The 25,061-nt window shown below is 41.6% G+C and overlaps 1 protein-coding gene across 1 annotated transcript in view; it reads left to right on the top strand.

Moving 5' to 3' along the window:
* Positions 1 to 25,061, top strand: part of NALF1 (NALCN channel auxiliary factor 1) — a 588,087-nt gene that overhangs the window by 339,686 nt on the left and 223,340 nt on the right. The window lies entirely within an intron of this gene.

Here is a 25,061-nt window from a genome sequence, read left to right as displayed (position 1 = left end):
GGTCAAGTGTCTCATTAATTTTTGCTAATTGGCAGTCGCTGAGAGAGGCGACAGGGAGACGCACCGCCTCTGTCTCCAGGAGGGGCACAGACGCACACAATGTCAGTAGCAGCGGCTGCTCTAGTGGGAGGGTAGCAGTTACCCGTGGAACCCTCCTTCTTAGCACTTCCACCAGAGCTGCACATTTAGGAGATTTGCTGAAAAATAGTCTTTTCCAAGCACTGTGTGAGCTAACTAGTGTTTACAAGGCTAGCAAGTCCCATGAGGGTATAAACAGAGGCAGGATTTGATACTCCATCATGTACCACTGGCCAAGTACTTTGATCAGTAGAAATACCCTAAAGACAAATGCTCCGCTACCGTGATCCCTCTGAAAGGCTTTCAAACCAGAAATGGATTATTATGGCTGTGAACTCCAGCTTTCCTGCAGACTTTCTCTGTTACATGGCCTGTGGAGTTATGACTCGAAAAACAACTATTGCCTTCTGCTGCTCAGAAGAGAAAAGGACTATTCTCAGGGCTTCATCACATCCTTCATCTACTGTTTAGAACTCAGTACAAACGTCAAAGTGTCTTAGGCATTTCTTCCATCCTCATCTTTCCCTTGGGGCTTCCCTGGTGGCTCAGTGATAAAGAATCCACCTGCAATGCAGGAGATGCAGGAGATGTGGGTTTGATACCTGGGCTGGGAAGATTCCCTAGAGGAGGAAATGACAACCCACTCCAGTATTCTTGCCTAGAGAATCCCATGGACAGAGGAGCGTGGCGGTCTACAGTCCATGGGGTCGCAAAGAGTCAGAGGTGACTGAGCGCGCACGCACACATGCGTCTTTTCCTGCCTCTGGTTAAGTGTGCTGTATTTCATACATATTTCATTCTTATATTTACATTCTAATATAAATATTTCATTCTTATATTTCATGTTATAAGACCTACCAGTGATCTGGAAACATTTATTCACAGGGGCATTCATTCAACCAGTATTTATCAAATGGCATAGGGAAATCCAAGGTGAGATTAAGGAGCCCTGTTAGAGGCTTTCTTGTTCTTCGTTTAACCTCAGTGAGGGAGAAGGAAAAAAAAAGGAGGGAGAAGAAGGTCCGTGTCATGCAGGGCAGAGGCCCCTCACCTGCACGCCCGTTCTCCTCGCCAAGGTCTTATGGGAGTTTCAAAATCCTGCAGAAAAACTGACCTTTCAGACATCTAACGTGTGCTTGTGATTAAAAATCTGACCATTCCCTAAAGTTATTTTCCAGAAAGTGTTTATAAAGGAAGAGAGTCACAAATGGACACAAAGCTAGTTCAATTTGGTACTGAATATAGAATATGTAGAAAAAAATAGATAGCTCATTTTTTTCTAGAAGTACTGTAATATGTGGAGATATTGGACACATATTCCTTTATTTCAGTTACCTTTCTGCTGTCAAAGAGCTGTAATGAATGATGAATTTTTCATTCCTTTTTGGCCTTCTACATTGTGCTATAGAGATTTGAGGGAAAGAGACTGAAATTTTAAAGTCAGAAAATTTGCATTTAATGTCAGCTTTTCCCTTTACTTGTTGTGGGCTTTGGGTAAAGCATTTAACCTCCAAAATTGTGAAAAGTGGGAATAGTAATAATAATAATAATAGTGATACAAGTAGTATCCATTTCTTAGAATTTTTTAAAACTTACAATATTATATATATATTTTGAAAACTTGTTTAAGGATTTTTAGTTATTATTTTTGTAACATATTTTTGTCTATAAAATTGCAGTCCTTTTTAATGCTACAATGTTATAATGTTACAAGTGCAAAAGTTTAAAAATTAGCTTCCAAGTTGAAGGTCCAGTTTCTTCTCATTCCAGTGTTCTTTAGCTTCCCTTGTGGCTCAGCTGGTCAAGAGTCTGCCCACAATGTGGGAGACCTGGGTGCGATCCCTGGGTTGAGAAAATCCCCTGGAGGAGGGAAAGGCTACCCACTCCAGTATTCTGGCCTGCAGAATTTCATGGACTATATAGTCCATGGATTCTCAAAGAGTAGGACATGACTGAGCGACTTTCACTTTCTTTTCGGTTTTCAGTTTTTCTGTGTTACAGGTGGAAATCAGATTAGTACCAAGCATACATTGCATTTCATCACACCAAATATGACATCGATCATAGGACTAAGAAAAAGTCACAGACAAAATATGACAAGTTATGGATTTTATTACACAACTAGACTTCAGAAACTTTACAATGCAATGGATGAAGTTGTCTTAGAATCAAAGAAATTAGAGATGTATATGCATTTTGCCTAAGTTAGCTCACAGTGCTCATCAGGCTGATTATACAGCGTTCACTCATCCATTCATTAATTGATAGATACTGAGTAATCTTGTAACGTGCAAACATTGGTGTCAGGTGAATGGAAACAGACACAGTCAGTGCTGTTTGTTTGTGCATGGGAGCCCGTGCACTCTTTGGCAGGCAGGCACTAATCCGATAATCCAACAACTAGAGGAAAAGCCTGACTCTCTAGAACCGTTTGGTAAGGGTTACCCCCAGCATGGAACAGAGGAAGCCCTCTCTGAAAGAGTGACATGGAGCTGAGACCAGGCGGATGACAAAAGGCTCATTGCGAAGGAGACGGAGATTGTGGGTCACAGCTTAAATTACTGATCGTGATGGACTGGGCCCCCGCGGCTACGAAACAGCCCTGGGGCTGGTTTTGCTCATGTTCCTTTTCTTCTTCCCTCTCTCAGTCCCCTCAGATTTTTCTTCCAAATAGGATCACTCTCCATTTTCCATGTTGATCTGGACCAAAATGCATCTCTGTTTTCCTAGGGCAGTTATTCTAGGCCATTTCCTAAGCTCTGGCTGAAAATTCATTTCATATATACTTTTTATTAATGATTCTGCTTTAAGGGCTTATTTATTTCTCATCTGTTCTATGAAAGTTGGCTGCCTACTTGACTTAAAATGGCGTGGTTTCTTTCTTTCTTTTTCCATCCTGTTTTACTTACATGGATGTTCTTGCTCCTATATTTGATGTTATTGCTCCTAGAATTGTCTGCTACACTGTAAACATAGAAGGATATTACAGACTTCCTTGGTTGAAAAGCTACATTCTCATTGGGGTCCCTGAATGTATTATTTGGGATTCTCTAGAGAAAGAGGGTTTCTCTGGTGGCTCACACAGTCAAGAATCTGCCTGCAATGCGGGAGACCTGGGTTTGATCCCTGGGTTGGGAAAATCTCCTGGAGGAGGGCATGACAACCCACTGTAGTATTCTTGCCTGGAGAATCGCCATGGTCAGAGGAGCCGGGCAGGCTACAGTCCACGGGGTCACAAAGAGCCAGACACGACTGAGTGACTAAGGATAGCACAAAGAGATCCATCGGGGCGTGTGTGTGTGTGTGTGTGTGTGTGTGTGTGTGTGTGTGTGTGAGAAGGAGACAGAGATGTATTTTAAAGAACTGGCTTGCAATTATGAAGGTTGGCAAGTCCAAAATCTGCTGGACAGGCTGGCAGGCAAGAGACCAGGGAAGTGCTGATGTTGCAATCTTGAATCCACAGGCAGTCTCCTGGCAGAAATCACTCTTCTTTGGGGAACCTCGGTCTTTTCTCTCTTAAGATCTTCAACTAATTTGATGTGACCCACCCACGTTATAGAACATCATCTGCTTTGGCCAAAGTCTACGGAGTCGGAGGTTAATGTCGTGTAACAAACACCTTCACAGTAACCTCTGGACTGTTTGGCCAAATACCTGGACCCTGGCAGCTGAGCAAGCAGACACGTCAAATTAACCGCCATGCTGAGATCATCAGGTTCATGCAGAAGGCAGAAATAAGGATGAGGGAATGCTTTCCACATGGCCTAAGCCCGCATCCTGTACTTCTGCCAGAGCTCCTGCTGTTTCTATGACTTGATCAAGTATGACGGTGTAAAAACCACACGGTCATGGAACCGAGGACGCCTCTCACACTCCTGGTCCTGCAGGGCCCGCGTCAGGCATCTCTCTTGCCAGGAAGAGTTGCTCGTACCCCTCCTTACACCTGGTCCTTCCCCTCAGCCCCCAGAGTGCCTCCCACCTTCTTTCTCTCAGGTTTTCACTCTTAACTGCTGTGCAGGAGACGCTTAGGCAAGGGCAGCGTGTCATTTGCATCCTGTATCCTCCAGTAACTTTCACCTAAAAGGTGCTTAACAGATCATTTTAATTGGATTACAAAATCCCCTAAAAAGTCGAATTCAGTGTATCTGTTTATGTGTTTTGCAGTGAAGTAACATAACTCATGGTTCGGTCTGTGTGATTGCTTTTATATGATAATAGCCTATTTTTAATAGAAAAGAAAATGTCACTGGGTTTCCTTTTTTGCTCTAGAGTTTGAAAGCACAGCAGAAAAGACTTTTAGACTCTTAAATCATTTCAGATAGGTCTTTGTGACAAATGTTTATTTTGAGCAAATTATTTCAAGATAGTGTTTCGTTTATGACGAATTTGAGGCATGGGCAAATTTCAGTCATAGAAGTTTCGTGATAGGAAATATATTCGACTGTGTACAAAATGAACACTGTTTTAGTGACTTTCTCTTGATATCAATGACATAATGTAATTGCTTTCTAATTGCCCTAATCAAACTTTTAGCAAGCAATCCGATTTGTGTGTGTTTGTCAGATCAGTTTAATCGTATTTAATAAAAGACAAGATCTTCATTTTCAAAGAACCAGATGCTACCACAGAACCTCTTTGGCTGGACAAAAATACTAGGATTCAGATCTTAATCTTTAGTAAGATCAAGGGGTTACTTCAGTATCAAATGATCAAAACCTTTTCCCTCTCGTTTGTTTTTCTTTCAAATATTTTTAAAGAATACAGTAGAGTTAGTAGATATATTAAATCAAAGGATATTAGAATGCCTTCATCAGTATACCTTGTTTAAAATTGGAGACTTGTTGGCAATCCTATTGTTAGTGAATACTTAGAGCTATAAAGTTTACCATATTTCATATAATGTCTGTTCTGTCCTAAAATAATTTATTTTAGACCATTACCTGATGGCTCAGTGGTTAAAGAATCTGTCTGCAATGCAGGAGACACAGGACATATGGGTTCCATCCCTGGGTCAGGAAGAGGCCCTGGATGAAGAAATGGCAACCCACCCGAGTATTCTTGCCTGAAAAATCCCAGGGACAGAGGAGCCTGGCGGGCTACAGTCCAAAGTGTCGCAGTGTTGGACACTACTGAGCAACTAAACACACACACACGCAAATGTCGAGTAGTCCTTTCACATGAACAGATTTAGCTGTTCTGTGTAGAGACCCCAAAGTCTCATGACTTGTAGCAATTTGAAATTTTACTGAAGAACAAATTTGAGTCAAAATACTGCAAGGCAGATATGCGAGGATGATTTAGCAAATGAATGACTTAGCAAATGAGTGATTTAGCTAATGAGTGATTTAGCTAATGAGTAAGCTTAACCTCCAGAGAGGAAAGATTAGTGTTGTTATTAAAGAGGGTCTCTGAAGTCAGCAGGCTTGGTTTCAGTCCAGCTCTGCCTCTCACCAGCCACAGGCCCATCTCCTCCTCCCTGAGCCCCACTGCCCTCCAGGGTAACTCGGGACAATACCAGCAGGAATGCTGGCTGCTGAACAATGGTAGCTGTCAGGAGCCTGATTGGCCTTGACCTGTTGTCTCTGTGTGTTGAAAAGTAATTCCCCTCCACTGATTAGCATGCTTAGTTCTTTATGAAAAGTGACTCTTTTCATATATATATGACTCTTTTCAATAATATATATATTTCAAATATTGAGTTTGAGCTCAACTCAAATATATATATATATATATATATATATATATATTTTCCCTTGCACTACATAATGCCAGAAAGTCTTTAAATGGCACATCTTCCTGAGTTTCAGGAAGATGTTATACTTCCTTATACATGGTGTTGCAAACACTTTTCATGAAGGTAAAACTTAGAAAAAGAAATGGGAAGAGAGAGAGAAAAATTGAATGGAAATAATTGTGCAGGACTTTCAAAAATGAATCTTTCTTTCCACAATATTTATTTCCTCCTGATTTCTTAAAAATAATCACTTTGACTTTAAAAAAAAAAGGTACCAGCAAGTTTCAAATACATGACTGCACATTTCACATCTAAAATGTTACTTTGCAATAGGCTTAAAGAGTAGGAATATAGCATAATTATTATATAATATAATATATATGATGACATCCTTCTTGAAGTTCAGGATGTTAATTAGTAATATACATAATTAGAAAAGCATTTGCTTCTCTTCTCTACAAGTTTTTTTTTCTTTCTGGAAGAAATCTCATTTAAAACCCCATCTAGCACTTTAGTTGTTAAATTAACTATTTAACAATTCTAGTCATCAAAGAGCAAAATGTCACAGTTGTGAAAGTGGATACACATGGAATATATGCCAGTGACAAATCATTTATAAAAAAGACTAGGGTGGAGGAGAGCATAATTAGGTAGAATGGGTCCTCTTTGACAGATATGTTAAAATAACAAAAACATTTCACATTATAGGAAATGCTTATAATGTTGGTATTTCTTTAATGTGAGCTTAAAACTAGTGCACGGCAGAGACAATGTGAAGCAAAAGTTCGTAAGAGGCTGACTGTTGTGGTGCCAGGAATTTTGAAATTCCCAAAAGGCAGACTGTGATTATGTATCAGGTATCCTGAGAATTTTGCATTGTCAGTTCACATAAACAGATACCTGAGACGCTGAGTAGAGAGCCTTGGCAAGAAGGGAGGACGTGGTCTAGGAAGTGGGGTGGCTGGTCTGCACCTGGCTCGGTGGAGGGACTTGAAGGGCATCTTCTACAGAAGTCTGGAGCTGCCAGCATCAGCTGTTCCTTTGACACTCAGAACTCATTTGAATAAAAAAGTGACTTTGATCTGAAGAACTTTTTATCCTCCTGGTTTGTGCCATACGATGAAACTCTAGAGAAACTTTGGAACTGTAACTTTAGTGAGAAGTCAGAAATTATTTTATTTTGAAATCTGAAATGAGTATATTTGCTTCTAAAAATCTTATGTTTCTCAAATATGTATTTTTAATACTTAATGCAGCTGTAAAATCTATGTAACAGTGAGTTACAGTTTCGTGATGAACTGATCCAAATCTAAGGTTTTAATGAAAGCTAAAAAAAAACAAAAAAAGGCGAAAAGCAAAAAAAAAAAAGTGATAAAAAAGTAAAAATAAATGTAACCGTTTAACCAAAAGGAAGAGATTAAGTATAGCATAGTGGTTTAAACACAGATTTAAAATCCAGACTTTCTTTGTTTGACTTTTCTCTGTTGCTTGGACAAGTTCCATAACCATTCTGTTCTCTCTTTTCTTTAATCTGTGTTATAGAAATAATAATTTAAATAATTTTATAATATTTTGTGAATTTTAAGTAAATTAACACAAAGAACAATGCCTGCTGTTAATTAGGTAATATTTCGTACCTAACAGAAAATATGATTACCTGTAGTTTCACAGGTCTCTCACCTTGCTTGATAACCTATATTGCATTTGCAAATAATCTGAAGCATTTGTGTTTTGAGTCTTTCCAAATATTCATTAATTAGAATGAGTAATCAATTAGATACTGTTGAATTCTCCGAGGAAATAAAAATAAGGTCCAAATAGAAATGAAAATCCCATTTAGTAACCTTAACATTCATTTCAACAAAGAATGAGTTGTCCATTAAAAAACATACATTTCTTATGTAAGAAAATGAATACTGAACATCAAATACCTGAAAGACCTTGCCAAAGCAAAAATATCATCTGGTAATGTTAAACAAGCCAGGGTGACTCTATCCAAGACTGAAGACTCTTGAGAGTCCCTTGGACAGCAATGAGATCAAACCAGTCAATCCTAAAGGAGATCAACCCTGAATATTCTTTGGGAAGACTAATGCTGAAGCTCCAGTACTTCGGCCACCTGATATGAAGAGCCGACTCATTTGAAAAGACCCTGATGCTGGGAAAGACTGAAGGTAGGAGGAGAAGGGGACGACAGAGGATGAGATGGTTGGATGGCATCACCGACTCCGTGGACACGAGTTTGAGCAAGCTCCCGAGACAGGGAAGGGCAGGGAAATGTGGTGCCCTGCAGTTCATGGGGTCACAAAGAGTTGGACGTGATTTAGCAACTGAACAACAACAGGACCCAGAAAGGTCAGTGTTTTAAAGCAAATATTTATAAATAAACAGTTGTTTCATCAGAGGTGGGGGCTGTTTGAGCAGTCTGTTGCTTTGGGGAAAGTTCCTGAAGCAAACAGTGAAGTTTTTTACTGCTTTACAGCCTTATCTTCTTTGAGCAAGAACTTGCTGGAACAAATGATAAAGTCATGGTGATACAGAAGGTCTAAACCTTGGTCCTGCTAATTAAACTGTAGAATGCCATGTGGTCTCAGCTCTCAGTAGTTATTTGAACATTCAACTCTACAGTTCTTTTTTTCTTTCCTAGAAATTGAAATAGGAGGCAAAGATGATTTTCATTCATTTCACAGGATTTGTTTCTCAACTTAGTTTCCCTGACCACAAATGCCATTAGTAAGAGCTTCAGATGTCGCATGAAGATGCTTTTTAAGGTTATATTAATATAACTTACATTTTTAAAGGACTAACTGTCCCTTTAAACACTCCAGCTACTTTCTTAAATTGTTGGTTGGCTTACAAATTAATTGATCCCGAGTTCCTAAATGCCTCTTGGCTCATTATGGAAACATTTCTGTTAATTGACCCAGCCAAGGGTCTCTGTGGTTGTCTCTGGTGCCAGAGAACTTCCACCAGGTAAGTTTATTTAGGGATTCCAACATAAATCTATGGTCATAGCCCAATGAGATTGAAGGCCAAAAATCCCAACTCTGACTGCTTAAACTGAGGTGTACTTATAAACAAAATTAATAAAATGACCAAAGATTATCTATACTTCATCCACTGCTTATTAATGTTGAGATTAAATGTTTTGGATGGTTTGATACTATCCAATGGCACCCCACTCCAGTACTCTTGCCTGAAAAATCCCAAGGATGGAGGAGCCTGGTAGGCTGCAGTCCATGGGGTCTCGAAGAGTTGGACATGACTGAGCGACTTCACTTTCACTTTTCACTTTCGTGCATTGGAGAAGGAAATGGCAACCCACTCCAGTGTTCTTGCCTGGAGAATCCCAGGGACGGGGGAGCCTGGTGAGCTGCCGTCTTTGGGGTCGCACAGAGTCGGGCACGACTGAAGTGACTTAGCAGCAGCAGCAGCATACTATCCAAATATGAAAGAAATGTTTCAGAGGTCTTGCTCTTAAAATGATCGATTTGCTTATAACATATTCAAAATAATTTGAATAATTTAATATTATCACTCAATGCACATGAGTTTGAGCAAACTCCGGGAGATAGTGAAGGACAGGGAAGCCTGATGTGCTCCAGTTCACAGAGTCGCAAAGAGTCCACAACTTAGCGACTGAACAACAACAAAAACAATATTATCCCTGTCTTTTTCACGGCAGGATTATATAATTTTGTAGTCAAATTTTAATTTAATCTAACTCATTTTTCTCTTTTATTTCATGCATGAGAAAAAATACACTCAAATGGTTAAGGATATGGTCAGGTAGTTAATGGGGGAAATTAAAGATTCTAAACCTGTAGATTGTTGCTTTTTATACCACATTGCCTGCCAGTTCAGAATACCATATTTTGCAAACACCTTCTTTGGTGGTTCAAAATTCAGAGCTCACGACAAGTCTTCCTGTGTCCATACAATGTCAAATCCACCGTGAGGGTGCCTGCTGCCTTTGAGGACAGAACTTTCTTTGTAACTTGAGGATGACACTCCCAAACATAATTGTATTAATCTTAAAAGCTTTTATCTTTGAAATATTTGTTTCTTTCATAAAGTTAGTGTACTAATTGATCTCCCAAAAGAGTATGGTTCTACAGACCTGAAATCTTCTCTGTCATCGCCAGAGGCATCATGTGCCAGAGATTTATAGAGTATTGTACTGATTTCCTTTTCATTTTTCCTAGCATTTCTGCTCCTTTATTAAAAAGGATCCAGAAAGACATATATGTTTGCACAGGATGAAGGCTTTGGGTATGTGTTGCTCCGTCTATGAGTTCCTACATAGTGTTGGTTGAACAAAAAGCCTCTGTGAGGCCGTAATTTCTCCCTCAAACTCTTACTTTTTGATTTAATCATGCCGTTTCATTGAGCTGAGACAATAGCTTCTCTGATAATTTTTCTAGCAGTTTCTAAAATAAAATTGTTGTAATTATACTTATTTTTGTAAGTTTATTACTTGGCTCCTCAAGGGCATCTTTAAAATGCTGATTTGAGGAGCAGATGTTTGTGAAGTGAAGTGATAGTCGCTCAGTCATCTCTGACTCTTTGAGACCCCATGCACTGTAGCCCTCCAGGCTCCTCTGTCCATGGGATTCTCCAGGTGGGAGTAATGGAGTGGGTTGCCATGCCCTTCTCCCGGGGATCTTCCCAATCCAGGGATCTAACGTGGGCCTCCTGCGTTGCAGGCAGATTCTTTATCATCCAAGCCATCATACACCCCTACAAATCTACAATAAACTCTTTGTCAAGAACACCAGGCATCTGATCCCCTTTGGTAATTAGCATCTTATGTTTGCAAACAGAATGCTGTGTAAGGAACCAAGGCACACAGTGTTTTCCACGTGTATCAGTGAACGAGAGCTGGATTTGAATAGAATCTTCAAAGATTTGCAGCCCATCATTTTGTGTGCCTCTCATGCTTCGGCTCTTCGGTCTTCTCTCTCTGAATCGCATGCCCCGCCTGGTTCTCTTGTAAGAACATTCTGTTCCATTTTTTCTGGATGGTAGCAACTTCAAATACTATGTCTAGCGAGCCATGGGTTTGTCTCTCAGCATCTCCAAGTAGGGTGGATAGCTTTATCAGTAGGGTTCAGATAAAGAGTGGCTTAATGTCAAAATGCCATTGTCCACCTTTCATTATATAGTTTCTGAAGAACAGTTTTCCAGCTCTGTGAACTAGTTTTCCTTCTTGGTCATATATTGTGAAAGCACTGTACACTCTGTAATACCTTGATTGATACAAAGTGGAAAAAATATATATAAAGTGAAAGTTGCCCCTCAAATTATCATGGATAACTATTATTAATAATTTGATGTTACCCTTTTGTGTGGGTAAATATGGTTGGGTTTAAATAAGCTTTATAATCATATTAAATTTTTCCACCGAAGATATTTCTTTGGTGTCCCTCTGTGATCCCTACAGAATAATCTCAGTAGTGCTTGTGTCTGCATCAGGTTCCATCATGTGTGTATAAAATAATCCATTTAGCCATTGACCATTCAGGGGCATTTAGGTTCTTCCACCTTCATCAGCTTTATAATTAATGCTGAAAGAGACACGTTTGTGCGCTCGGCTGCTATAACAAAATACCAGAGACTGGACACCTTAACCAACAGATAGTTATTTCTCCAAGTCCAGAGGCTAGGAGATCAAGGTGCCAGCAGCCAGAAGATTCAGCTCCTGGTGAGGGCTCTCTTCCTTGCTTGCAGATAGCCACCTTCTTGCTCTATCTTTACATGGCATTGGGGGATGGGGTGGAGAGAGAGAGAGAAAGAAACCAAGAAAGAGAAAGAAAGAGAGAAAAAGGGAAGATGAGCACATTCCACTTCTTGGAAAAGTACTGGTCTCACGTGAGGGCCCCACCTGCAGGACCTCATCCAACCCTAGTGGCCGCCAAAAGGTTCCATCTCCAGATTCCATCAGATCAGAGGTAGGACTTCAACACGTGAACTGGGCGAGGGGCACAAAAACAGACATATATCCATGTATGTGAATGCTTCTGAAGGATAGCTTCCTGGAAATGAAATATTTAGTCAAATCAAGCTCTGTTTTTATTGGGAGGGGATCACAACTGAGCAATGCAAGAAAATACCCTGACATCCCTAATGTGTGCAGCATGTGACCATTGCCAAAGGTTTATGACCAGCTCCAGCCAGAATAGCCTTTTGCTCTGCCGTCTGCAATGCACAATGTGAGACTTACTGTCTGCCTAAGAGAGAAGACAGAGCTTCATTTTCCTTTCGTACTTGAATCAGTGAAAATGGTTGATTTAAACCACTGAAAGCTTTAAACTTTTCTATGCTACCTGTCAAATCAATAGAGAAATAAGAAGTAAATAGCTTGGGAATAACTACATGTATTTTAGCGACGCTGTGGACTGTAGCCCTCTGGGCTCCTCTGTCCATGGGATTCTCCAGGCAAGCATACTGGAGTGGGTTGCCATTTCCTCCTCCAGGTGATCTTCCCAGGTCACAGGGATCAAACAAATGTCTCTTATGTCTCTTGCCTTGATAGGCAGGTTTTTTATCACTGGTGATACATGGGAAGCCCAAAATAAATTGAGTTAGGGACTATTAAATTCTTCCAGCTAAGACTCAGTGATTCTAGCTTGTTTTAAAATAATTGTTTACATTTTAATAATTACTCTGATAATCAAAACAGCCTGTTGTCAATTTCATTGGCTTATAATCATTCATAGTTATCTCTTGTGATCCTTTCTTAAAAGGTCTTTTTAATACGTTTATTTTGTCTAGGAGTACTAAGTGTTCTGTGTCTGAAACTATAAAAATATATCTGATCATCTCTGCTGCTGAAAATAAACATCTGTTCACATGTTATTTTGTTTTATCATCTTATTTTTGTTAACAGTAGCTAGTGTTAAAGTGTGGACACTTAGGCACAGAACCTAAGTGGGTTAGCCGCTCTGCCCAGCGTGCCTGCGGCGGGTCGTGGCTCCGGATACTTGGTGCAGCGGGCCTCTGCCCTTCCTTCACTCTGCCGTGTTCTGGAGTTAAGTGCCGCTCTTTCCCCTCCAGATGTTAGGGTTTATGAGGGCAGAGACAAGGCAGTTCCTCTTCTCAGAACCAGTGAATATTTGTTGAATGGATTCAGACTTTGTTCCCCTCAGGTAATTGCAAGTAAATTTTAATAAGTTAGAGTTGGATTAAATTGCAACAAGAATCACTGCAGCTTACCAAAGTGTTTAGCACTTTTCTTTTTTGAATTGTAAAACATGAGCAATTTGTTTCTTGATTGCATTAATCAAGAGCATTTACTTAGTACAAGACAGAGATAAGAACAGGGACATGACTTTTCTTGGCCTGACAGTTACTGAGGTTAATAGTTCCAGAATATTGATCGCTGAATCATATAAAAATTTTACTGATGGTTTAAAGTATTTGACTTTTCAGTGATCTTATTTGCTTCCCATATAGCTGTTTCTCTTGCTAAATGCAGTATTGATAATGTAAGCTTCTTAAATGGTACTTTATTTTCATTAATCATAAAAAATTATGCCATAAATGAGAAGAAGATAATGGAATTTTTATTGTGAATTTCAGTTCCTTGAATTTACAGGAACACTAAAGAATGAAATAGGACAGAATGCACTGCTGTTCCTTTATAGGTGGTTTGTGAAAATTTTTATTAAATCTTGCTACACAGAAATGAGAGGTCATAGAGTATTAAGAGCTCTTTAAAAGAACTGGAGGCATATTTCAAACCTTAGTCTTTCAGAAGTGAAAGTGTACATCTGTGTCAGGTGCTTCTTCACTGAGTTCAACTGAGAATTTCACTGGATCTTAAAATAAAGTTTCAAAGAACATGTTTTGAAAACTTGTAGACCATACTTAGTGACGTAGGCACTGTTACAGGTAAATTAAAAGAAAGAAATGCAGACACAATTTCTTAAAAATGTCTCTGACCTAGTTAGAGACAAAATACGCATGCAAGAAAAGGATACATTTCTTATTTTTCCTGCTTCATAAAGGAGGTTGTTTAGAATGATTTTATGGGAAGTTCAGTACAGAAATAAATGTTTCTTAAAGCATTTTAGAAATAAATGTTTCTAAAATCTCATTTTCTTCAACTTGGTAGTAAGTCTAATGTTATCTTCAGCAATTTAGTTCATAAGTAACATGACATATAAATGTTTATGCAAATTATAGCATGATTTCACCCAATTTTAATTACTTCATTTTATAGTTTTAGTAAAAGGACATTTAAAATTTATCTTTACTTTTTTCTGTACAAAAAGAAGAGTGTAATTTTCTCAAAAATAATTTAATTTGATCTAATTTTTTTAAGGAACATAATTATTTCTACTTTAAAAAATGTCAGTGAGGACTTCCTGGTGGTCCAGTGGTTAGGACTCCACGTTTCCCATGCAGATGGCGAAGGTTCAGTCTCTGCTCGGAGAACTGAGATCCCACAGGCCGAGTGGTGTGGCCAAAAAAGAAAAAAATGTTAATGATAAATTGGAGACCTTGGGGCCTGCTCCATAGGTCTGGTCAAGGTTTTGTGTTATGGTCCCTTTTAACAAAAGTTTGGTCTTTTATGTGGTCGATTACAAACAAGGCAGTATATTCACACTTTATACTATATTGACTTTTAAGTTCCACATTAAATATTAAAAGATGTGTCCTCATGTGCCAACTGATTCTTTTTAAGAAAAATAGGGTAATATTAAAGACAATGTCAGTATAGTTTATTTCCTTCTAATACCCATGATTAGATTATGCCACCATTAGTCAAAGAGTTCTTACATTTAAAGGCTAAATTTGATACAGTCTGTAAAGCACCTTTAGAAGAAAATGAATTCTTAGAATGATTTAACCTTGAGAAATATGAGTTTGGAGAAAAGCAAAATCTAATTTAAAAACTATGGTAATTTCTCATTATCAATATACATAGTTTCGTGCGTACAATACCACATACTACTGTAAAATGTGTAAAATTTCCCACCTACGATATGCACCCCCTTGCAACAGACAGCAGCACACGAAAATCTCCAGTGAGATTTGCTCGATGCAGAATGGATCAGTGCTTTGCTTAACCACAGAATTCTGTGTACCCTTTGCAGATGTTGAATCTGGTGCCCAGGAACATCTTTTATGGAACAAAAGGCCTGGGAAAAAAGGAAGCATATTAGGGCAGAGCACACCTCCTGCTACCAATGGAATAACACCCTGAATGTCAGTTGTTAGTTCGTAATGTTAGAGGTGGGTGCCAAGTCTCAGAATTTTTGCGATGTGTGTTAAATGAGGAAAATAACTGGCTGTTATGTAAAGAGTCGATCACCGTGCCTGCTGAAGCCCCCCTCGGGCCCCTCTGGGGCACCAGCTCACGGGTGGGATATACGGCGTTGCCGCCTAGGGGTAAATGTGGAGGCTGTGGCTCCCCGGAGATGGCCAGGCTTCTGGCTTTTTAATTTATCATCTTGTCACCTCCCACTCTCGCCTCTTTGGAGTTGAGATGAAAGAAGTGAGATATAAAGGAATATTCATTTCACTTTTTAATTAAACATTTGGTTTGATTCCAAAATACAAAGCTTTGGTTCATATGCACAGAAAAGACGTTAGAAAAGTAGTAAAAAAATAAAATAAAAGTTGAGCTTAGAAATGATATTCTTACATACAAGAGACTTCTACTTATTTTTTCTTCACCAGAAAAAAAAAATATTCCTCTTGGAGGGCCCAGACAGTGTTCATAGAGTGTCATCTTGGAATGTGGATATTTCTTGACCTCTGTCAGTGAAAATTAGTGCAACAGTACATAGAAATATACAACATTGTTGTGGTTTCTGATTTTTAAAAATGTTTTCTGTTTTTACACGTATGCAAAAACGTTTAGACAAAACTAGCTCACTAAAGCCGTAGGGGCGTGCTGGGGAAGTGTTTCTTTGTTGGGCTTCCTTAACCCAAACAAATGCTAGAACATTTGTTTGAAAGACTATCTTCTCTTAGGTTCCTGTTGGCATCTGTTCTTATCCTCCTCCACTGGCCATTTAGTTTCAGGCTATAAATAAACTGTAGATGCTCAGAAACATATACATGTTTTTATTTTATCTTAGCCTATAAAGATGCAGTTACTAGTTCAGCAGATGAAATATGAAGAATCCTCTAAGAGTCTAAACAATAAGGTTTTGTTCCAAGGAAGAGAGTCCCTTCTGGTTTCCTACTTGCCACAGATTCTTGGGGGTCAGCATACTGTGTACAGATGCAAATTCAAAAAAACGGTATTTGAAAAGTTTCTCGAGTTAGGTCACTGCCAGTGTGAGTCCTGAGGGTCTGAGAGTCTCAGGTTCTTTTCCAGTCTCCTGGTCTCGTAAGCAGGCTTCTCAAGGCCCATTGGGCCTTCACTGGTTAGTGAGGTGAGCATTGCAGGTGGTAACTTCCTCATCAGTAAAACAAAGGGTTTAAATCAAATCTCTTGAATGTCCCTCCCAATACTAATCTTCCAGGGATCTCTTTAATGTGTCAGTGCCTGGTGGAGGGGTTTTACTCTAAGTCAGGATCAGAAACTGTTGGGATGTGAACTTCTTTATCATTAAAGCAGGACCTAGACAACTTTAACGGAAAAATTAAGCTGGGGAACACTCTTTCCATTGACTTGATCATTGAGTTTTTCTATGTATCACCTTTCTGATAGTGGCCTTCTGCTCTCACATCAACAAATACCATATAAATGCTGTCATTTGAAATCCTGTGAACTACAGAAAGACGGCAATTTACACAGCTGTCGGTACGGGCAGGCAGCAAATCTAAACCCCGTTCACTGGCGTTGGTGGGGAAGGGTCTCATCTGTCACACCTCATCCCTTTACTGAGACGATACCCTTTTCTGAAGCTTCGTGTGATTTTAAAGATTGTTTTCTGAACAATCTACTCTGAAGTAGAGTAGACTCCTTACATGCCGTCCACATAGATTTTCCCAAAGTTGAATGTGTTCTGAGCAAGGACAAGTTCTGCCTCATCTTTCTGAAATAAAACCAGTATGAAATCTGAGACTGCAGAAGGAGATCAAAGCTTGCAAGATGTTGTATATCATCACTGAAAATAAAACTCCCACTGTGAAATCCGCGAGCGGTAGAAAGAGTTTCCCCATGTGCACACTAGGTATTGAAATTTTGATGCCGAGCCAGAAGCTATTGTTTACAGTTCCTACATATTTTATTAAACATAATGGGCCAGGTAGACAGTATGATTTATTCGGGTGATTCCTACTGGTCCCAAGGAAGTGTTCCTTGAGTCTTTAGACAGGAGATCATTCAAGTAAGAAAAAAATTCTGAAAACTTAATGATAAATGTCATGAGTAGCATAAACCTGGGCAACAAGGTGTTCTGAATGTTCATCATTTCTTCCACTTTTGTTTTTGCTCTTTACTGGAAAAATACCTTATGTCCCAGTTCTGAATTAAACAGGGACTGAGTATCAGGGGAGAGAGCTTCTGACAAGCCTTTTTGTCTTTTTATGGTTTGTGTCGATGAAGAAAGTCCCCCTGGCCCCCCTCCCCCACTGTGTCGCCCCTGACATTCCAGCGCTCAACAAGAGCACTAAAATAATAACAAAACGGTGAAGCAATCTACAGTTGTGCTCCTGGGTATTTATCCAAAGGGGTTGATAACTTACTTCCACACAAAAACCTGCACACGGATGTTTATAGAAACTTCATTCATAAGTGTCAATACTTGGAAGCAAGCAAGATGTCCTTAGGGCATGAGTGGATAAATAAACATCAAAACAATGGAATATTATTCAATGTTAAAAAGAAATCGGCTCTGAAGTCATGAAAAGACATGGAGGGATCTTGAATGCGTCTTGCTGGATGAAAGAAGTCAATCTGCAAAGGCTCCATTCTGTCTGATTTCAGCTTTGTGACATTCTAGAAAAGGCAAAACTATGGAGACAGTAAAAGGATCGGAGCTTGCCACAGGTTAAGAAGGAGGAAGGGATGGAGAGGCAGACCACAGGAGATTTTAGGGTAGGGAAACACTTCTGTATGAGACTGTGAGGGTGAACGCGTGCCATTAAACACTTAACCACACCCAGCAGAACGTGTAACATCAAGAGTGGACCCCGCCAGGAGCACAGGCTTTGGGTGCCAAGGACATGTCGGTGTCGGACTGGGGGTTGTACCTCCTGCCGCACTTTAGTGGGGGGCTGTCACACTGCGGGGGGCTTTGCATGTGTGTGAGCATGGAATCTTTGTTCTTCCTACTCAGTTTTGTTATGACCCTAAAGCTCCTCTAAACATAAGTCTCTTTTTACAAAACAAGACAATAGTTCTCTTCAATTATAGAATTTTGAGGTGCCTCATGTTACTTATTGGAAAAGGAAATGGCAAGCCACTCCAGTGTTCTCGCCTGGAGAATCCCATGGAGAGAGGAGCCTGGCGGGCTACAGTCCATAAAGTTGCACAGAGTCGGACACGACTGAAGCGACTTAGCAGTAGCACCATGTTACTTATACTTCTTAATACACATTAACATTAACTAGGATGCAATATGTTCTATTGCTGAGTAAAACAAAAAATGAGTCATTAAAAGTACTCTCATTTCACTTTAATAATAAATTCACTAGCCAGACCTAATATGTTACTAGTAATACATCAGTCTCTTTCATCAGGCTAAGGGCAAAAAAGATTGAACTCCTAGCAAACGACAGCAGGAGTCCTGGGAAAGGCTCTCTGGGGCCCCAGAGAATGGTCTGAATGGTGGGAAATATCCAAGAGGAACCTCTGAGCTGAGCTGCAGACTGTGCTCTATGCAGAAGGATGGTTGTTAGGTAGAAATCTTTCCAGATTTTTAAAGTTTTCAATAGAAGCCAGAGTACTAAGACCTCCCACTTTAAAAATCATGACCCAGTGTTAAGTAAAACGTAGCAGATGAAGCTCGTGTGTCAGACGACTGTGACCTGTGGATCAGCAGTGCTTTCCCTTCTAGAGCAAGAGACGTGAGCTTTTGCAGAGAGCAAAGAATTGACCTAGGAGGAGCGGGAGTAGAGGAGGTCAATGAAAAAAACACATCCATGTGTGACAGACGGACAGATGGACAGGGACAGACAGGAGAGAGAGGAGGGAAGGACAGGAGAAGTCAGGGAAACTAATAAAGTGGAAGACAAGGAATCAAGCAGGATGGATGGAGTCCATACCCTGTCTCTAGGATTCACGTCCCAACACGTGAGGCTGAGGACAGTCCACTGGGCTTAGCCACTGAGGTCGCTTCTGGCCTTTGACACTGTGACATCTCTGAGCATCGGGACCACAGATGTCATCCAAGGAGAGAAAAGACAAAACTGGTGGAAAATCGGGAGTAGTTGCTAACAGTTTATTTATTTAACAAGTCTGATAGGCAGAGGAAAGTAACTGGTCAGAAACCGGGGCAACAAAGTGAAATCAAGAGAGAACTAATCTTTCTGGGTAAAGGAGATCTGTTCAAGTGTAAAGCAGAAGTGAGAAGGGCAGCGAGGAGAAGAGTAAATAAAAATGCCGGCGGGCAAGAGAAAAGGGGCTGAGAAACCTCAAGGGTTTATTCACAGATGCTCCTTGTGGCCCCTATTTCCAGAAGGACACTGTGTCCTGTCATTTCGTGAGCTCGTGTGACTTCACATGCTCGTGACTCAGTGGGCACTGTTTGTTCAAGGACTGTAACCCCTAGGTGGTCAGAACACAATAGATTGTTACAAAGCTTTAATATTCACCCAGTCTAGCATGTGTGCGTTGAAGGATGTTCTCTAGAGACACCCACGATGTAATAAGAAGGAGGGGGTATGGGGAGGTAATGAACTCAGCCACGCCAGCCCCCCAGTGAGTCCCTCAGAAGGGTCTCGGGATCTGGCGGCTGCCTTCTGCCTCGAGAGGAGCGGGCGTGTCCGCCGGTCCCTGGTGTCCCGCCCGGAGCTCTGAGCCAGCCTGATCCTCCTGGTCTGCTCGGTGGAGCACAGCCGTCCTAATTGCCTCCCTTTGGGTTTTCATTTCGTCTACAGGGCAGCCAGGCTCGGAAGGTCCACATCCTCCGTAGAAGCAACATAATATGAAACCCAGTGTTATTTCCTGTGCTGTGACTCACACCCCATCTGGCAGAGCCAGGGACTGAAACAGCATCTCCAGGGCACCAAGGATTGAAAATGTAGCTTGTCATTGGAGATTTCCACAGCCAACTCAAAGCCTATATTTTCCATCAGTTAAATATTTAGCATTGGCAGCATGAATTCGGATTCGTTCCTCTTGCTGCAAATTATCTGTTTATAACTATTAGTGACGCCTCGTGAAGCTGGTGATAAGGAGGGCTCCTTCCACTCCCCAGCTCCAATCTCTCTTCTCGGGTTTAAGCCTGTTCAGGCCACAGAGCCTGGGAAAGGGAATTCACCCACCGGGTCCCCAGACACCTTGGACCTGGCAGGCTTTCCGCCTTCTGTTCTCCTTTCTCCGCATTAAAAGTGCTTCCTTTGCCTAAACATTCCCACACCCCAAACTACTCAGCGCAGCAGTCTTAATGCTCGTCTTCTCATCTTACTCCTGCGTTCCATCCCCTTGCCGCGGGGTTTCCTGAATCACTGCAGAAAAACAGCTCTCTTATGATCTCCGCCTTCAAGCTCAAGCGCTCTCTCAGGCGCACGTGTTCAGCTCTCCCCGTGGTGCTCCCCAGCCCTCTCCCCTCTCTTTCTGGCACTGGGCAGAGGCCGCCTCCCCTCCTGGGCCCTGTCCGTCTCCAGGCTCCGAGGCAGCTCCTGTTGCCTCACGCCCTTTCCAGCGGTCCCTCACCTGCTTCCCCCAGCCGCTCAACTGCAGCAGCTCTTTGGGGTTTATCTTTCACCCCCTCTCCAGCTCCTGTGAGCGGCAATGACTAGAATGCAGCTGGGCTTGGGTTCCAGGGTCCGGGGCTGGTGCGGGAGGCGGGAATGGTAGAAAGCAGGTCGCTACGTCTGTCATCTTGTAAGCTCTTTGTGCCTTATTTATGCCAACCCTTCCATCACTGCCTCTCAGGCCCCACCTCCTCCTGGATAAACACTTTGAAGAAAATGTGGCCACAAACACTGGCCACCGCAGCTTAGTGAGCGAGAAGGTGAAACAGTCTGCCCTGCTTACTCCCCTAGCTGCCTAAGAATTCTAGGCAAGGTGTCCAACTGCTCTGTTTCTCTTTCTTTCTCTCTAATTTTGGGCTATTAATGAGACCCCTAGGTTGCTGTGATGCTAAAATTAGTTATGGTGTTTAAAGAACTGAAAATAACATTGAAGAACCCCTAAAGCACTGAAAATAGCATCAAAGAGCCCGGGGTGGGCTTTGGCTATTATCATGACACACAGCTTTGTTCCTTAGCCTACATTTCTAGCACCCAGCTCTCTTCTAAGCCTCGGGACTGACGTCTTGACCTCCATGTCCCCCACCTCCTGACAATAGAAGAAAATCAGATTTCTCTTCACCTACTTCTTCTGCAAACCTCTTGATGTTATCTTCCTGGACTTAAAAATATCACCATTCTGTTTTACCACTGCCCTTGCTCAAAAGTCCTCAGTCACTTTCATTCTTTTGTCTCCTTTGTCCTCCTGTTCACCCTCGGCAATGGTGCCTCTTCCGTTTTCATCCATTTCATTCCTTATGTTCCGTTGTCAATAATCGAGGTCAGGCTTTCTTCCCCAGTTTGCACAGTGAGGAGGTTCTTGATCCAGGTTTACACACCCCCCAGCCCATCCTTCGGCTCCTCCCCAGGCCGCCCCGGGGTGTGCTGACCCCGCTCTGCTCTGCAGGGCAGAATTCAGAGGACAGCCAGGAAGAGCCCACGGCTTCTATCACAGCCACCGCAGAGAGGCAGTGCCAGCGTGAACCGTGATTAGGGAAGGATAATATCATTCCTGGGGCTGCCCTAGTGGCTCAGACAGTAAAGAATCTGCCTGCAATCTGGGAGACCTGGGTTTGATTCCTGGGTGGGGAAGATCCCCTGGAGGAGGGCATGGCAACCCGCTCCAGTATTCTTGCCTGGAGAATTCCACAATCCATGGGGTCACAAGGAGTTGGACACGACTGAGCGACTGACACTTTTTCACCGAAAAAGTGCATTAGAACAAAAAAGAACATTAGAGAATATGTGTTTTGTTTTATTCCAAATGCATATTTTAAAGTTGTTTTGAATATTCCTCTGAATTTATTTAGTCCCTAGGTAGTGCAGTATACAACTATGTAGAATCATTTCTCAAGTCTTTTTCACTAGCATTTTAAGTACTGAGGGAAAACTGAAAAATCATCTCAATGTTGCTACGTTCTTTTATAATACTACTTCTCCATAATTAGGCAGTAAGCCTTCCTATGATACCTTTGTTGTTTACATTATCTTACCTGTGTTTGTTCAGCCCTGAAAGTACCAAAATGAGTAATAAGCAGTGATGATGAGAGCCATACAAAACTTATAAAAAGGTAAAGAAAACATTTAAAAACTGTCAGTTCAACTCATGGAGCAATTTAAGATTGTTAAAGCTTGTTACTGGTTAGGAATAACACTTTCAAAATTTTAAAGCTCTCAGAAAAGAAAAATGTATGCAGTATCTTTCCAGCTGAAAGAAATAAAAGCTTAAGAATGCTGCTGATTTATATGTAAGATCTATTTCAGAAAACTAATTTTATCAGTTCTGTCTTTGTGCATACATAATAGAATACAACCAACAAAAATGATAGATGCTCCAATTCAGGATTGTTGTCTTGACTGGGGGTTCTTTCCCAAGTGAAAGCAGTTTGGGTTGGTTTTGGGCTCGTGGACCATCCTCTTTCCCTCTGTATTTACACCGGAGACCAAGACCTTTAACAACCTTGAACTGCTCCATGAGTTGAACTGACCGTCTTTAAACGTTTTATTAGGTGTGTTCTTGGTACTGCATGCAATCCCCAGTCAGAAGAGAGACGGAATATGAGTTTCCTTTTTTTTCTTCTATAAAACAATCTCTCATCTGACAACCATCAAACAAGTTCATATGTGCTCAGTTGCTCACTTGTGTCTGACTCTGTGACCCCATGGGCTACAGCCCACCAAGCTCCTCTGTCCATGGAATTTTCCAGGCAAGAATATTAGAGTGGGTTGTCATTTTCTCCTCCAGGGGATCTTCCTGACCCAGGGATCAAACCCGCATCTCCTGTTTGTCGGGTGGATTCTTTACCACTGAGCCACCCGGGAAGCCCTGTGTGTACGGTAGACACACATGTTGTACCATCTCTTTGGTCATCATATTATATCATTTGGCCTTCATGACACCTGAGCACTGGCTGTGATCCCTCACTTACTGGTGAGGAAGCAGAGTTTTAGGCTATCAGAGAGCTAGTGAACGGTGCTGATACAGATGCAAGCCTGAAGGGGTCAAGGTGATTCCACATTGCTCCACTGCTGAACATCAGTAAGCTAAGGTGGATTTGAGAGAGGTTGTTACTTAGACTAGCACATCTTGATGCCTTAATTTCAAAATGCAACACTGAGGGAAACTTACTAGGATAAGGCTCTTTTGGTGAAGAGACTGTCGGGGTCAGTAAGAAGTGGCCGGGGCTGCAGGAGGAGGAGAGGAGAGATGAGGTGGTGGGGAGGTTTCCCTGGCGGCAGTAGCGACGGGATCGCAGAGCAGATTTCTTTTAGTCCACTTGAGACGGGAACAGAATTGGAAATCGCAGGTAAGGACTCCCGAGTGCAGAGAGAAATGGGAAAGTGACTTAACACTGTGCTTCAGCTCTGGTCCTTTCTGCTCCTGCTTTTCAACCCAAGTGTGCCTGTGTTCTAGCGGCGGCCTCGGGGGCTTGTACAGGGCAGTGACAGGCACTTAGAGGGGCCAGTGACTCAGGAAGGTCCATGCTGGTCCTGAGGGCTGATTCCCAACCCGACCCGCTGGTCGGGGCGAGACTCACCCTTCTTCTTGCCTGACGTTGTCGGTGGTAAGCAAGATGCACAGGAGATGAGGTCACCCCACCAGTGTGTTTGCTGACAAGTGCTCTGTGTCCCTTGCCTTCCAGGAGTGCCCGGCATGTAGGAAGCTTCCCCTAACCAGAGAAACGTAGCACAAGCCCAGATGGCAGAGCGCTGACCCGTCCTGAGACCCCACAGACTGTAGCATCTCCATCCCCGGGCACACGGACCAGGGGAGCCTATTTTGATTCGTGGTTTGCAAATGTCTTTAGTGATGAGTTTCTTCCTTCAAATAAACTTACACCGAAGCCCAATAATTAAAACAGATGAAACGTAGAGCTGGTAATTTAGGTGTTAGACACGACTGAGTGACCGAACTGAACTAAAACCGTGTAAGAATAGTAATTTCAAACAGGTGGGAAGAGGGGACTTCCTAAAGCCAGGCCAGGACCCAGAACTGCCCCAGATGCCAGCATTTGTTTCCCCACTCCTCTCTGGAGACCTGGAGACACAGCTCCAACTAGTAGTTAAACTACAGATGGCATCAGTGCATAGTTAGAGATGAAAGTTTCAAAATGACCTTTAAAAAAATGCCTCTTGACCAATAGACTTTACTTTTGCCAAATTGAAATCGTCCATACTTAAAAAAATGAAAGTGCTAATTTAAAGAAGGATTGGTTACCCAGAAAATTTAGTACAATGAAAGTAACATCAAACAAACAAACAAACAAATGCAAAAATTGGCAGTGTCCCTTAGAACATGGGCTTCCCTGTGACTCAGCTGGTAAAGAATCCGCCTGCAATGTGGGAGACCTGAGTTCAATCCCTGGGTTGGGAAGACCCCCTGGAGAAGGGAAGGGCTACCCACTCCAGTATTCTGGCCTGGAGAATTCCATGGACTGTATAGTCCATGGGTTGGCAGAGAGTCAGGCACGACTGAGCGATTTTCACTTCACTTAGATCATGGTCAGGAGAGAAGCTGGCCAGAATTATGAATCTGTAGTCATAACAGTGCAAAGAGGAAAACAAGAACAACAATGTATTATTGATATTATTGAAGGGGAGCAGGACACTCAGGCCCTTGCTCCCTCTGGCACCCCCCCCACACACACACACACCATGTCCTCTGCCTGCCTTTTGTCTGTGGAAAACTTTAGTCAAAGAATAAGTTTAATCAGAAAAGTGAGAAATATGGAGACCAAAAAAAAAAAAAAAAAAACCCAGTCAGAGGTGACTAAATAATAATAATAAAGTAGTCATTAAGCATCGTGAAGGACCTTCAGCTCTTTCTCAAGGGCTATGGATCATATTGTGAGCCACGTCCTGTGAGCTGTCTCACAGACACTGAAATCGC

This window comes from Giraffa tippelskirchi, chromosome 12 (assembly GCF_054371585.1).
Source record: "Giraffa tippelskirchi isolate mGirTip1 chromosome 12, T2T-mGirTip1v1.2.pri, whole genome shotgun sequence".
Classification (NCBI taxonomy): Eukaryota; Metazoa; Chordata; class Mammalia; order Artiodactyla; family Giraffidae; genus Giraffa; species Giraffa tippelskirchi.
Note: the sequence above shows the minus strand (reverse complement) of the source record. Positions and strands in the feature narration are given on the sequence as shown.